We start from the raw sequence: 15,862 nt of genomic DNA on the forward strand, positions 1-15,862 counted from the left end.
TTGTGTGCTGGTGTGTGTGTTGTGTGTAGCATGGAGGAGCCCCCGCCGGGAGGCTGAGTCTTGCTGTAGTGCTTTGATGGAAGGAGAAACAGCGGGACTTGTGCTCACCCGTTCTTCTAGTGTTACATTGCCACATAAGTCTAGGAATGTTTGGTACGACAAATTCAAAGAAAGGGACGATCATACGTAATTTATACTCGGGCAGCATAATGAATATAATGTGTCGTATGATGGCACCCTTACCAGGGGCATGGGTAGTGCCCATGGGGGAGGATGATATCACTTATGACATTATTAGACTTCAAAGACGTGTACCTGGCAACACATTATCAAAACTGTATGAGTTATGCCAAGGGTCACGTACCCTCCTCATGGACCAACAGCTTAATTGTACCAGTACCTAAACACAATCGACCTCATGAATTTCGCCCCATCTCTCCCTGACGAGTTGCCTGTGCAGAACTTCTGAGAGGATGGTGCTCAACACACTACTACCCAGAATCAGAGAACATACGTCATCTAATATTAATGGTTTCTCACACGTGGCAAAAGTGTACACAACTGTATCACTACTTTCCTCACAGTTCAGGAGGACAGACGCCATACGAACACCACATTGCTTGACGTAAATGTTGCATTTGATATTGTTAATAAACGAGTTATATGATACGAGTTAGCAGAGATGGATATAGGAGGCCGACTCCTGCACTGGATACTTTGCCCTCACCTTGTTTGATGTACTATTCAGTACATTATCGAAATTATTTTTCAGAAAGTCCAATGTATATCACTAGTAGTTACTTTGATGATATTCTTGTACATACCAAAACATACCGTGAAATACAAACCGTTCTTAACTGCTGCATACACACAGCCGATGAAGCTTTATCATCTGCAGAGAAACAAGCTCGTTAGTAAACGAATTGGGAATGGTAGGAGCTGACCATTTCAGACGAAAATTGGTGGAAAGCACATTGACTATGTTAATTCGTTTAAGTGCCTTACGGTCTCAGAGCCACGTACTGCACCTGGTGTACCAAGACTAAATCGACAATTCATCATGTAGAAAGAACTTGGTATTACCAGCATTGAGGGCAATACTGGAAATTGATCTTATGATCAGGCAAACCTCTGCCTAGTTAAGATAATGTTATCTCTAAAGAACTTGTGAACCATATATGCCTTGGCACAAGTGAATCTAAATGGATCGAAGTCACAGCCAGTCTGATGACAGCGTTAGAAGTACATGATTTGTGTAGAATGAGGAAGCAGCAACATTACCTGCCTTCCTGGCAGATAACTCCCTCCCGACATATCTACACCTACTGATCCAGCCATAGAAACTAATGACTTACAGTCCTAACCTTCATGGTTTCGTCAAGACCAGTGCTCGTGATCATATACAGAAACTCCAGACTGATAATAACATAGCCTTGTGCATCAGTATTGACGGTTCTTACAACTGTGCCAGTGGGAGGGCAGATGCTGTGATCCAGCTCAGGGGTAATAGATGAGACGTTATTTGTTCATGGGATTCAAATCGAATCGTTATGGATTCCATCTCATACAGGCCTCCGTAAGCATGACAAAGCTGATGCTTTGGTCAGACTGGCACTTGGTAAACATGTTGAAAATAACATTGTCAGTCAGAAGCCTCGAGAGACTAATGAGGAAGGAACTAAGAGAGCTCTCTGAAGCACGAAGACGAGTCCAGATAAGCACAAGTAGAAACATTTTCCATCACAGTGAAATGTGTAAAGTATAAACATGTATATGGAGAAAGTAATAAGATCAGCAAATTACATGTTGTAACTGCCAGACTAAGGCTAGGCTTTAGGTATTATTGGCGCTTTGGCCTAACTGGAGATGTTAATCGTATGAAATGTTAAGTTTGTGGTCAAAGATTTGGACACAAACCAGAACACTGTGTCTTAGAATGTGAAAGAATAGAGCCTTTTAGGGATAGATCTAAACAGACCCAGCAAGAAATGTCACAACACCTTATTGTTGATAACAAGATACCTGACATTTTGTCTCCAGTTTTTGCATCTTGTCGGTAAAACTTACTATGTGGAAGACTACGTAATGTGTGTACTGATACTTATGTAATGGACCAATTCTGTAACAACCTATGTAATATCAACCCACTGGGATCTGACTAAGACCCTTTGTGGCCTCTGTAATCCTTTTGCGCTACCGCTCACAGGATGAGCATGGGCGGCACAATAAATTTGCCGGGGACACCGGCACAAATCAATCAAAACCAGGCCCAAGCTGCCGACCTACGGAGCAGCAGCAGCGGCGCATGTGTTCCGTGGCTCCTGCCCCCACCGTGGAAGTATCTTATCCTTCAGGAAGCAGGTGTGTTGAGTGATTACTTCCGTAAACATGACAGCAAACAGGACTGACTCACTCACAGGGAACACACAGGCTCTTGCTTTGGCGATGTGGTCCGCCGCGTTACGGTGAGTTGATACGCACCTTCAAGCTTGTGTCCTGGGCTGAGGAGTGCGAGGGGTTCCGACGAAACACACTGAAACAAACTCAACAAGTGCCAGTGGGCTGGTGAGAGGAGGAGGAGGAGGAGGAGGGGGACCAACCATGCCAGGGGCGTCGAGTGCCAGAATTTATCACAGTAAACTCTCTTTACCTTTACTCACTGGTGACGTCGCTCTTGTTTTAACAATACTTGACTTATGATGCTGGAGACGGGAGGAGGGGGCTAGGTAGGTGATGGCTGGGGTGGTAAGGAGGGAGAGGGAAGGGGTGGGTATAGCAGCAGCAGAGTTACACACTCACGCGAAGCAGAGGTGCGTCGGGGAGGGAGGCGAGGTGTGTGTGTGTGTGTGTGTGTGTGTGAGAGAGAGAGAGAGAGAGAGAGGACGGTTTTAGCGGGTGGCGAGGGTTGGCTGTGTGGCGGTGGTGGCGGCCAGAATGACTCAGTATGGCGGTGGAGGCCACGGGGCGGCGGCCTCCCTGCAGCGGGACGATCCCGGCTCATGCGGCCGCTGCTGGTCGCCTCGCACACCTCGCGCCTCTGACTGATACAACTTGTCGTGCCAGTGAGGAGCCGGAGACACAGTAGGAAAAAAGAAAAGTAAAATATCTTTAGAAAAGTGAGGTTCTCTGGTCATCGATTAGACGTGTGATTATTAAAAAAGTTAAGACTGTCTCTCGACTCAGGGCAAAACACGAAACAAGGCCAACGACACCTTGTCAATGCCTGTGATTCCCCCGGACTTTTCAGTGAGATTCGTAAATCATTGTATGTTTACTGAAGTTAAGTGTCAGTCTGGAAAGATTTTTCAGTGATGCAGAAAGAGTTTACATGTATATATGTTCTTGCCTCACGTGTGACGGCCGCTGTATGGTGATGATGAAGATGCACTGGCGTCACCATGCAGTGTTGTGCCGGACGGAAGGAGCTGCAACAAGAAGAGTGAGGACGGGTGCCGCCTGTCATGTAGGATGCCAAGGTGCCTCGTGTAGTAGGGGGTTGCCACCAATGGTCAGGAGTGCCCAGTAGGTGTGCCATCGGTGTTATGGGGTAGGGGGCCGTGACCAGGAGTCGCCGGTAAGCACATAGTGCCTCACCAGTGTGAGGATTCACAGATGCCAGTAGTGGCTGTAAGGTGCTTAAGGAACCGCCAGTAGTAGGGATCCGACAAGGCTGGGTGGTGGTGGTCAGGTGCCACCACTGTTAAAGAATACCTGTTTCACTAGCTGTGGTGGGGTGTCAACGTAGAGGGGTACCCTAGTGTCATCGGCAGTTGGTGGGGTGTCAACAGATGTGTGTACCCAGTTGAAGGAAGGGGACGTCATCTGTTGTAGGGGCACCATGTGACGCTGTCATTTTGGGCCAAGTTAAATCCTACGGTATCAGTAGAGCAGTGTTAAGAAGTGCTATGAATGGGAACCTTCCTCCAGTTTCATGTATTGTTAACGGTGGTAAGGCGTACCACCACTGGTAAGTACGCAGGGGGGGGGGGCTTCCTGTTGCGAGTGATCAGGGTTCCTCATGTGGAAGAGTCCAGCACTAAGTTATGAGGGCGAGGTTACAGTTATGATCCTGATGAGGAGTAGAAAATGTGTGGGACAGGGGTAGGGAGGATTGTGGGCGTAGTGATGTTAGTGGCGCTGGTCACGGGCATGAGAGGGGTAAAAGTGGGCCGGTTCATGAGGCTCGGGTCACAGTCTGAACGAAGGAGACATGAGGATTCCGGTGATGAGGTGGTACATGGTGAGTGCCGCCTTGTCCTTCCCCAATCCCCTCCTTATCCTTCTCCTCCGTCTGCTCCTCCAGCCACGCACCTCATGCCACCCACGCACCACACGCACCCTGCCACAACGACGTCCATTCATTTCCCCGTCGCGAGGGTCAGGCTAACCTCCATTAAAGATGGTTGACACCAACACCGATGTAGTAGACAGTGCTTGATGGGCAAGATCTAAGGTAGTTGGTGGAGAGATGCTGTCCCTTTACCGGTGATTGTGGCGGCCTCTGTCTGTCTTCGACGCCGCCACATCGACAGTCGCGGCCTCCCATGAGGCCTACGGTTCCATAGGACTGCGCGAGAGTCTCCGTAGGCTTGGTGAAGTGATGGACAAGGTGTAGGGGGGAGGACCTGGCCGACGGGGATCTACCTTACTCACCCGTGACGGTGCAGATGCCGCCTGGCCTTCACCAGTGCCAAGCGGCGGTGCAGGAGGCAGGCCGCCTCGCTGTCCCAGTGGCCCGGACGGTCCAGGTTCAGGGCCACTGTCCGTGGGCGTTACCGGGATCCTCGCTGTGCACCCGCAGGACTTTGTAGGGGCAAGAGCAGTAGCGGTGCCCCTTACAGTGTCTAGGTACCGCTGGGGGGGTAACACCTGCTCCCAGCCTGATTCCCCCGGAGTGTAACCCGTGTCCACAGACTGTACCCCCTCGCCTCGACCCTCGTTGTACCGGGGGTGATACCTTGAAACGTGGACATCCACAGGTCTGCTGTGATGGGTTAGATGATGTTTATTTGAGGACAAGTGTGTATGTATGCAAATAGATGAATAAGTGAGTTAATGAGTAAGTGAGTAAGAGCAAGTCATCACCTTCGTCAAGGCTGTATCATCGTCAGTGGGTCGTGGAGGAGTACAGTCTCGCCGGGGACCTCGTTCCTGAGGAAACATTCATTTTTCCCTGATTCAGCCTGGAGTGCAGCCCCCGAGGCTGCAGGAGCCCTCTGTATACAAGGCGTCTTAGGGCTGGAGAGAGAGAGAGAGAGAGAGAGAGAGAGAGAGAGAGAGAGAGAGAGAGAGAGAGAGAGAGAGAGATTGTTGCCGGAGTCCGCCTACTTGGGGTTGCCCAGCGAGTGGAGAGTCGCCTTTGGCGAGGCTGGGTTATCGTCGGCTGACGAGAGAGAGAATACTGTACAGTCTCGTCGAAGAACTCGCTTTAAAGAAAAAGTTTATCCTCTCCCTGCTACTGAGTGTAGCGCAGCCTTGGAGCAGCTGGAGGCCCGCCAATGTGTGAGGGGTACTTTGTGAAAAGAATCCTGAGGTTGTATAATGTATTTATACATTTGATATTTTTCCTCTACCCTAGGGTTGATTTCTATACATATTGGTCATGGAGTAATTATACATGCATATATATACCTTACCCAAGTTACTGCCCCAGGAGTCCATTTTGTTAGGCTTCTGCAGTGCTCAGGGAGCCAGACACGTCCACAGGGCCGTACCCCAGCTTATAAAGTGTAGTAATGTTTTGCTCGTAATTACCTCTTTGTAGTGTACGGGGAGGGAATTTTCACTCGTGGGTCCCCCATCTCTTGAATATTCTCTGCTGTCATACAACCCCTCTGATTTATGGATGCTGCCTGCATTGACCACGTCCTCAGTCATTCTCTTCCATTCATCCACTACTGTTATACTGTAAAAGTATTTCTGCGCGTCCTGTCTAACATTTCTTAATTTCATGTTATAGCCTGTGGTTGCTCTGTCTTTACATTTCTCGAAGAATTGTTCACTGTTCATTGTGTGTGTGTGTTGTATGTGTGTGTGTGTATGTGTTTGGGGGAGGGGGAATTGCAGGGCAACTGAGTAGAAGTGTTCTGTGCTGTGGTAGTTGCATGCTGAGCCTGAGAGGTCTTGCGATATGCTGAAACGGTCCTTGTGACGTTAGAGCGATCGTCGATATCTAGAATGCAAGTGTAAGACGTTGTTGATTCTTCTATTTCTGGGAAGTGTAGTTTGTGATGGGTGTACGGGAGGCGGGGTAGTGTTTGAGACTGGGTTGGGAGAGCTGCTTGGTGCTTGGCGGGTCATTTCGGTATGTACATGTTTTGTCATTTTTCTGTTCGTCGGGAGGAGGAGGAGGAGGAGGAGGGGATCTTTCAGTATATATTTCGGTAGTATGAGGCATGGGTCAGATTTTTTTTTTTTATTATTAGTCGTTGTCCCTGTGGGTGGTGGCTGGTTGTGGGGTGGTGTGATGTGGGTCAGAAAGGTCCGGTGCTGCTACAGAGAAATGACTGCCAGACGTGCTGAGGTGGGATTGTATTGTGAGTGTCTTTGTTTCATTGCGTCGGTGTTTAGTGCTTTTGATTGCCAGTATATATATATATATATATATATATATATATATATATATATATATATATATATATATATATATATATATATATATATATGTGTGTGTGTGTGTGTGTGTGTGTGTGTTTTCCGTGATAATGTCATCCAGATTCTCTGTTATGTGCATTTCATTTCCATAATCTTCCCCAAGCTGATTGTTTTCGGCGATCGACTTTAAGCGTTTTTCGATGCAGAACCCGCGCCCCCCTCTTGAGGTGCGCGCCGGAACGTCGTGCGCTGGTAATGCGTTTGCGGACTATGTAGCGGCGTGTCGCGTCGCGTCGCGTCGCGTCGTGTCCTCGTAGTGCTGTTTGACTGGAAAATGTGACAAATTAACGCGTATTGGTCGTAAAAAAAACGCGACTTGGCTGAAACATATTTAATTGATGGGTTGAATGTGGTGGTTAGTGGGCTGGGTGTGGTGGGTGCTGTGTTGGGCTTAGTATGGTGGTTCGTGGTCTTTATGTGGTGGTGGGTGCTGTGTGTGGTGGTTAGTGGTCTGTGTGTGGTGGTGGGTGCTGTGTGTGGTGGTAAGTGGTCTGGGTGTGGTGGTGGGTGCTGTGTGTGGTGGTTAGTGGTCTGGGTGTGGTGGTGGGTGCTGTGTGTGGTGGTTAGTGGTCTGGGTGTGGTGGTGGGTGCTGTGTGATGTGGTTTGTGGGCTGGGTGTGGTTGGTGCTGCGTATAACAGGCGCTGGACCGGTCGTAAACCCCTCCCATAACGCGCCGCCACTCACACTGCCCGCTGGCCACCCGCTCCCGTCCGTCGGTTTACGAATGCCAGTGCGCCACGACCTCACCAAATAGACTTAAATTCATCGGACAATAACTCGTGAATGGACTTATCAGTATTACTGCCCCTCCATTTTGATAAGTAGTACAAGTAATGACTCACGGGCGGCCTATGTGTGTAGTGGTGACGGCCACCCTGATCCACATCCATTGTGTGGTAGCTGAAGCACTCACGGAGCCTCCAGAAGTGTCACCTCTGTCCACAGATGAAGATCCCCTCTGGCAGGGGACGCATTATGTAATGGCCTCCTTCCTGGCCCCCTTCATGTGTTGGATTAAAGTCTTATGGTCAGGAACTTACCCCGACCTTTAATACAGATTCGTAGTGTGTGTTGAATTCATCCAGGCCTTTACCTCGCCCGTGCTGTGACCACAAACAGTGGTTTGGACACAACCTCCAGACTTTCGCGTGTCATGCCTGCAAACGTTTGTGTGCGCACAGCCTCCAGCTTCGCCCGTGCTTGTCTACCTGCAAACGTTTGTTTGTGCACAACCTCCCGTGCGTCCGTGCTTTGCTTGCAAACGTGAGGCGTCTCGCCCCTGATATTTTCTCTCGTGCTTTTGATTAAACATGTGTAGAAGTAATTTGATTATTTTTTTTCATCATATTCAAAGTGTCACGAGAGCCTCTTACACATTTTTTATTCTCAGAAAAAAAAGTTCCTCGTGCTACTGTCGTTCTTGGGGACGAAAGTTCCCCTCACACACTATACCTGTAGGAGATCTCAGCGGCGGGTGCCAGGCCAGACGAAAGACTGAAGCCACCCACCACATACACCAGCGCCTGCCGCACACACACACAGGCCCCACAGAATGAGCGTGACTACAGCCAGGAGCTTGATTACTGAGTCTGGTAATAGGGTATATCCGGGATTTTGTTAGGGGAGCGGTGCGTTCCGTGTAGGGACGAGGCTTGTGTGTGTGTGTGTGTGTGTGAGTGTGTAGCTACACCAGTGGTGTTGCTGGCCGGACGCCGACCACCAACCAGCTGGCTCGACGGCAGCCGTGGGGGTAGGAGAGGACCAGCCAGCAGGTGTGGTGAGCTGGGATGTCCACTGGTGTTCTCTATGGCGTAAGGTGAACACTGTTGTGTACGGGTAGCCTCAGTGTTGCTCACTGTCCACGACAGAGGACAGTAAGTGTTCAGTGTTGCCTCGAGGGGGTGAAGATGTTCTGTAATGCCCCACCCTTATTGTCCCTGAGGGAATGTGGCTCTGGTATATTAACATAATGTTGCATTCGTTTTCTGTCATTATATATATATATATATATATATATATATATATATATATATATATATATATATATATATATATATATATATATATATTATGTCTGGTTTTCCCCTAATGTGTATCAAAGTTGATTTTCACTAAGAGATGCAGTCATGCCACGGTTGCGTCAGACGAAAGTGTCATGTGAGGGAGGTGGTGGGTCGTGCACGTTCCAGACCAGGCCTCTGTGTTGTTGTTGTGGTCCTCACGTCCCCGGGGAGGGTGTCAAACCAGTTCTCTGGGGGGCGCCATCCCACCCGTGCTGATGTGCTACACTACCTAGCAGGCCCTCCACCCTCTCTCTCTCTCTCTCTCTCTCTCTCTCTCTCTCTCTCTCTCTCTCTCTCTCTCTCTCTCTCTCTCTCTCTCTCTCTCTCTCTCTTAAGGCGAGAGACCGACAATCTGCTTTATTGTTTCCTAATTAGTATAATGCAGGTTCTGATATATATATATATATATATATATATATATATATATATATATATATATATATATATATATATATATATATATATATATATATATTGGAGGTAGAAGGATGGAGTGAAAAAGATTTTGAGTGATCGGGCCCTGAACGTGCAGGAGGGTGAAAGGCGTGCAAGGAATAGAGTGAATTGGAACGACGTGGTATACCCGGGTCCACGTGCTGTCAATGGATTGAACCAGGGCATGTGAAGTGTCAGGGGTAAACCATGGAAAGTTTTGTGGGGCCTGGATGTGGAAAGGGAGCTGTGGTTTCGATGCATTACACATGACAGCTAGAGACTGATTGTGAACGAATGTGGCCTTTGTTGTCTTTTCCTAGCGCTACCTCGCGCGGGGGAAGGGGGGTGCCATTTCATGTGTGGCGGAGTGGCGCCGGGAATGGCTGAGGGCAGCAAGTATGATTATGTACACGTGTATATATGTATTTGTCTGTGTATGTATATGTATGTATACGTTGAAATGTAAAGGTATGTATATGGGCGTGTATGTATATACATGTGTATGTGGGTGGGTTGGGCCATTCTTTCGTCTGTTTCCTTGCGCTACCTCGCTAACGCGGGAGACAGCGACAAAGTATGATAATGGTGATTATAAAATGAAGGAAGAAAATATATATGTGTATATATAATGATGGTATATCTTTCATAGCTGATGGCAGTTTTTCTGGTATAGAGTTAAAGTCAGCAGTTAAATAGCCTTCATAATAAACATGTTTGGGACAGTATGTTACCTCGTCACCTGTGAGGTAATAGACCCATCTGTTCAGAGGACCTGGTCTCTTTGATGTTCCCGTGTTGCCTAATCCCGCTGACGGTCTTGGCTGAAGTGTGGGACGACGAGAGTACTGCTGCTCTCCGTTGCCTCGTACGCTGTCGGCTCCTCCCTCTCGCATGTAGATTACGTGGGTTATATTGGGAGATCTAAGGGACGCTGAGCCTGGTGATTACCTGTTTCTGCTGTACGGGAAGGGAGGGAGTTCTACTTTTTAAATCATATCATTTTTTTTAAGCTGTGTGCTGTCCCCACTCAGAGTCTTGTAACTTAGTTTATTCTTTACGTCTTGTCTGTGTGATCCTGCGGTCGTCCACGCCACCTGCCTCGCTCGTAACCAGGTGATTGGTCTCTGCCACTTGATGTCTTGCTTCATTTAGTACACCAAGATACGAGCTAGGGGTGTGGAGGACACTTGATGCAAGAGGTTTGACTCAGTGCCTCATTTCAGCTGACATGTGCATCGTAAAAATGAGTGGACACTTTTTTTTTTTTGAGGGGTCTCTCTCTCTCTTTAAATTTCCTTCTCGCTATTCTTGAGGTTTTAGACCTCCTCCATGTAGTCAGAAGGGGGGTCAGATTTCACAGTCAGAATGCCCACATGGTCGCTGGTCCCAGGCTTTTGTCCATTAGTCAGCAGTTCAGGCTCGGGTGTCGTCTCCTCCGTGTTGCCATGTGATCGCCGTTTGTTTTTCCAGCAGTGAGCGTAACTTGTTGATGGCTCGTCAGAAATGTCAACTCTACAAGATGGGGATGATTGATGACTTGCATCACGCACGCGCGTCCTAACCTATTTAAAAGAAAAAGAAAGGTCACAGTGCGGTTATATGGTAGCAGTGCGGTTATCGGGTATCTTGGTGCGGTTATTTGGGATGAATGTTGCGGTTATCCCCGTAAAAGTGGCCTTTAAGGACCAAATTAGCGGGTCATGAAAGTAGATACCCCATGAAACACTATCCCCTGGGTCCACCCACACCTGGTGGGGAGGCTCGGGAACCTGCTGTCTGCCTCATTACGCCTTACTCTCGGCGTGTCCGTCAAGACGGCCAACAAGGAAGTTAGACGAGCATTTCCGTAAATACCAAACGCCGTGCATTTCCAGGAACCCTCGATATATACTCTCCTCTCTTCTCTCTCTCTCTCTCTCTCTCTCTCTCTCTCTCTCTCTCTCTCTCTCTCTCTCTCTCTCTCTCATACTGCGCACCGACACTTTCCCTGGTTCAGGGGAGGTTGGGCCGGTGCGGATCGACGGAAGCAGAGGAACTATAAACACTGTTGCCGACAGCGTCTGTGTGTGTGTATACCCAGCTGAGGAGACGGAGGAGGTGATGCTGGCGGGTGCAGAAGCCTCCACCTGCTCCCCACACAGATCGGGGTGACGCATCGCCTCTCCGCGTAAGCCTCCGTTCAAAACTCGATGTGGTTATGCAGTGGATAGTGTCCGCCAGGCGCTCCCGTTCCTCCGTCAGCAGTGAGATGTCTCCATCTTGTTAAGCCAGACGTAAGCGCTCGCGTCTGTCACTTTAGAAGCCTTTCATCACCAGGGAGGGAAGGGGGCCGTCACTCGCGCGCCCACCGTGGATCTTCAGTGGTTAACCTTCAGATTGGGGAAGGAGCACGGCGGCGGGAGGTTGCTGGGGAGGCACGGGCCAGCTGGCTCGGTCGTAGTTTTTGATGGGGTTGCAGTGATAGCCATCTCTCTCCCCTGTGTCCAGGCTTGTGGACCATTTCCCCTCGTATATCGCGAACCAGCAGTTATGTAAGGCTCTCTCTGTGCCTCCGATGTTTTTAAAAAGTGCTTGGCTCGCGTTAATAATCTCGCCTGAACAGTACTCTTATGTACGCTAAGGGAAGACATTACCCACCCACACTCATTGCTATCAAGTTTGAAAGAATCATGTCTCGTTACATTGGCTGAATTACGAGATTAGTGAACTCGTTTTGCGCGCGCGTGTGTGTGTGTGTGTGTGTGTGTGTGTGTGTGTGTGTGTGTGTGTGTGAGGCGAGTGTGTCGTATAACGCGATTGGGCTCTCGGGCGGGACCATAAAGTACCATAAGTGTTATTGATCGTGTGTAGTAGATCCCAGCCAGCCAGGCAGGCAGGCAGGCAGTACACAGGAGGCGAGGGTGTGGCTCTGGTACCGTAGTTACCTCGGCCATCCAGTCCCACCTCACCGCCAACTTTGTGTCCATCTCCCTCCTCGTAGTTCACTCCGTATTCTCATTGTGGTCTGATGATTAGTAGAGGTAGTGGTCGTAGTAGTAGTTCTAGTGATATTGGTAGTAGTAGTCGTAGTAGTAGTTCTAGTAATATTGGTAGTAGTAGTAGTAGTAGTAGTAGTCGTAGTAGTAGTAGTAGTGGTATTAGTAGTAGTAGTAGTAGTAGTAGTAGTCGTAGTAGTAGTAGTAGTGGTAGGGAATAATGGCTTCCAGCAAGGAGGACAAGTCCTCTTGGTCCACATATATAAGTACAAGCGTTATTTGTTGTACTGTTGTTGTCGTGTTGTGATGGCGAGTTGATGAATGTTAATTCTCTCTCTCTCTCTCTCTCTCTCTCTCTCTCTCTCTCTCTCTCTCTCTCTCTCTCTCTCTCTCTCTCTCTCTCTCTCTCTCTCTAAGTGTACGGTGTGTGTGAGTGATATATGAGGGTAAGGATTTTCTTTTCTTTTTTCTCTTTTTCCGTGGCCCCGCCCTAAAGGCCTCTAGTAGGGGCCATTCTTATTTCGCTGTCCAACAGGTCACCTACCAGCGGTTAATGTCTGACCTTGTCAGGCAGCGGTTACTTTCCCTCTTCCTCGTCAATATGCTTGCGGTTCATATAATTCCGTGCGTCTTTATGCTTGCGGTTAATATAATTCCGTGCGTATGTATGCTTGCGGTTCATATAATTCCGTGCGTCCGTATGCTTGCGGTTAGTATAATTCCGTGCGTCTGAATGCTTGCGGTTAGTATAATTCCGTGCGTCTGAATGCTTGCGGTTAGTATAATTCCGTGCGTCCGTATGCTTGCGGTTAATATAATTCCGTGCTTCTGTCGGCGGTTGATTTCTACTTTGTCTTTGTTACCAGTTAATTTCCGACCATCCATTTGCAAGCTGTTCATTTCCGACCATCCGTCCGTTTGTCACCGTCAGTTTTCGACCCCCTGGGCACTTTATTTCCGGCCTTCCGTTTCGCGCTGGTTAGTTTCTGACCGTCCGCTAATCAGCGGTTAATTTTCGACCCTCCGTCCGTCTGTCAACGGTAGATTTCCGTCCGTAAGCGCCCCAAAGCGTTGCTGTGACCATGATCTTTTTAACTTGATGTGGGCGTTGTCGTGGAGTAGGAGCTGCCTGAGGCTTGGCTTAGGTGTTGCTGTGGACATGGTCGGCGTTGCCGTGGGCCTAATGTGGCAGTAGGGACGATCTGTGTGTTGCTGTGGGCATGATGTTGTATATAGATGTTGCCGTAGGTGTTTCTGTGCTGTGGGTGTTTGGTTGGGTGTGGTGTTCATGCTACCGAAGACTTGACGTGGGTTTTTGCTTGCTGTAGGCGTTCTGTGGATGTTTCCCATCTTTCCTAAAGCTTTTAATGTTCATCGCCCCCCCCTGAATTCTCCTGGGAGCAGTTACTGCCTGCACTGTCACTTACGTGGAATTTCCCCACCTCACATGAGCTCAGCCGTCGCTGTTAATTGGGGTAAGACGAGGGAGGCTTCCTTGAGACCAGTCTTCTGTGGCAACTGCCTAGTTCCGCTGTCGTAGGGACTTGGGTTGTAGATATAGTTATCACTCTGGCAAACTTCTCATGAAGTACGATGATGGTCTGTTGTCTCGTACAGCAGTGGTGCCTCAGGGTGGATGTTGTATATCTGCGAAGAAAATGGGTTTTGAGTGCATGCGAACATTTAGCCCCCGGTGGATATGCGGTACTCGACTTCTCCCCACTTTCACCATCACTCACTGAGCTGCTCCCAAAACACTTGCCTCTCATAATCTTTCTTTTCATGACCAGGTGCATAAGCACCAACAGAATAATCACCCGTCTCTCGTCATCCACCTTCAGTTTTACCAACATTAATCTAGAATTTATTTCTTTACCCTATATCACACACTCCCTACAAGTCCTGCTTCAGAAGTAGTGCTACTCCTTCCTTAGCTCCAATGACACTCCTCGCAAGGAATCATTATGCACATTCATACTTAAATTTTCATTGGAGAATTCGGTTCGTGTGATAGGAATCATTATCCACAAATATACTTCACAAATTTTATCGAATCATTTGGGATTATACAAATACTCACTGAATCATTCGGGGACTTATCAAACACTCACTGAATCATGCGGGACTGAGTAGATATCGAAGCATTTGGGTCATGTGCTTTCTGTCACTGCTCTGACGATGACTTTTGTGCTTGCCAACGTTTTCGAGACTTAGGCATTGCTCCTGATGTGACCGTGGGAGAATTCTGCAACCAGGGCACCTCAGGGCGAGGCAGGGTGAGAAATAGTCTTGCTGTGACCCGTATGGACGCATATGGAACCCGCGCCGTAAAGGCTGTGTTGCTAGTGGAGCAAAAGTGTGCCAGGCATATTTTAAGGGATTGGATCCTCAGACCCGCTCTTGATCGGTTGATTGGTTATGTGGGTTGTAGGCCTGGTCACTGCCAGGGGACAGTTATGGCCGTCAACGTTATGTTAAAACCACTTGAAGAATCTTGAAAAACCTCCTTCAGATCTAACACCATACGTAACCCTCGCTGCGTATGTATAATGTATAACCCCCTAACTATTTCCTTATAATTCGTTATCCCAGCTGTTTGATCTCCACACTCCTCTAGATTAGAAACCTGTTTAGTGCTGGGGATGCTCAAAAGAACATCATGTCTCGTTTAAACATGTGCATGACATTGCCTCTCCGATCTTTCCTAGGATATGAATTTGTATTTAACAAACTTATGATCCTCATTCCTCTATCGTTTGAACACCTGTCCAGTATTGCTTTCTATCGGTTCCACCGACCATGTTCGATGGATCATTTTCCACTGTGTCTGGCGGTATTTATATACTGAAAACTCTTTGTGTTCATTACTCCAAGTTATTTCTGACTATTTTTTATTGATATGAAGACGTAAGAGAGAGTTTATATATATATATATATATATATATATATATATATATATATATATATATATATATATATATATATGTGTGTGTGTGTGTATATGTATATATTGGAAAGGATCACAGTTTTGCGCGTGATCAAGATATTCTTATGAGTCCACTGGGAAAATGAAACACGAAAAGTTCCCAAGTGCACTTTCGTGTAATAATCACATCATCCGGGGAGACACAGAGAAATATATATAGGGGATAGGGGATTAAGAATACTTCCCACGTATTCCCTGCGTGTCGTAGAAGGCGACTAAAAGGGGAGGGAGCGGGGGGCTGGAAATCCTCCCCTCTCGTTTTTTTTTTTTTTTTTTTTTTTTCCAAAAGAAGGAACAGAGAATTGGGCCAGGTGAGGGTATGCCCTCAAAGGCCCAGTCCTCTGTTCTTAACGCTACCTCGCTAATGCGGGAAATGGCGAATAGTTTGAAAGAAAGAAAGAAAGATATATATATATATATATATATATATATATATATATATATATATATATATATATATATATATTTAAATATATATGTATTAAGATGTCAGAGATTATTTCTGTATTTCATTGTGTCCACGTTGATGTAGAGGCAAGTTAGCTTGCCTAGTGGATTCTAATCGACTCAGTTGAAGTTTGTCGAGAACGAATGTGAGTCTACCTGTCACCTCATGACTGCGTTCCAGTTCATTCTTCCTGGCATCGATATGCACGAGTCATGCACCGGTGGAGCACGAAACATGGGAGTGTGGCTCGCGGCCCAGGCGCAGCGTGTGGGTTGAACGTACGTGGAAGATGCGTTGTA

At 47.7% G+C, this 15,862-nt stretch overlaps 1 protein-coding gene across 1 annotated transcript in view; it reads left to right on the forward strand.

Moving 5' to 3' along the window:
• Nucleotides 1-2,900: 2,900 nt before the first annotated feature.
• Nucleotides 2,901-15,862, forward strand: part of LOC139762577 (uncharacterized) — a 228,574-nt gene continuing 215,612 nt past the window's right edge. The window contains exon 1 of the mRNA XM_071687618.1: nucleotides 2,901-3,097. The gene's annotated coding sequence lies outside the window, so the exon portion shown is untranslated. The remainder of the gene's footprint in view (nucleotides 3,098-15,862) is intronic.

Source organism: Panulirus ornatus, chromosome 1, assembly GCF_036320965.1.
Source record: "Panulirus ornatus isolate Po-2019 chromosome 1, ASM3632096v1, whole genome shotgun sequence".
Classification (NCBI taxonomy): Eukaryota; Metazoa; Arthropoda; class Malacostraca; order Decapoda; family Palinuridae; genus Panulirus; species Panulirus ornatus.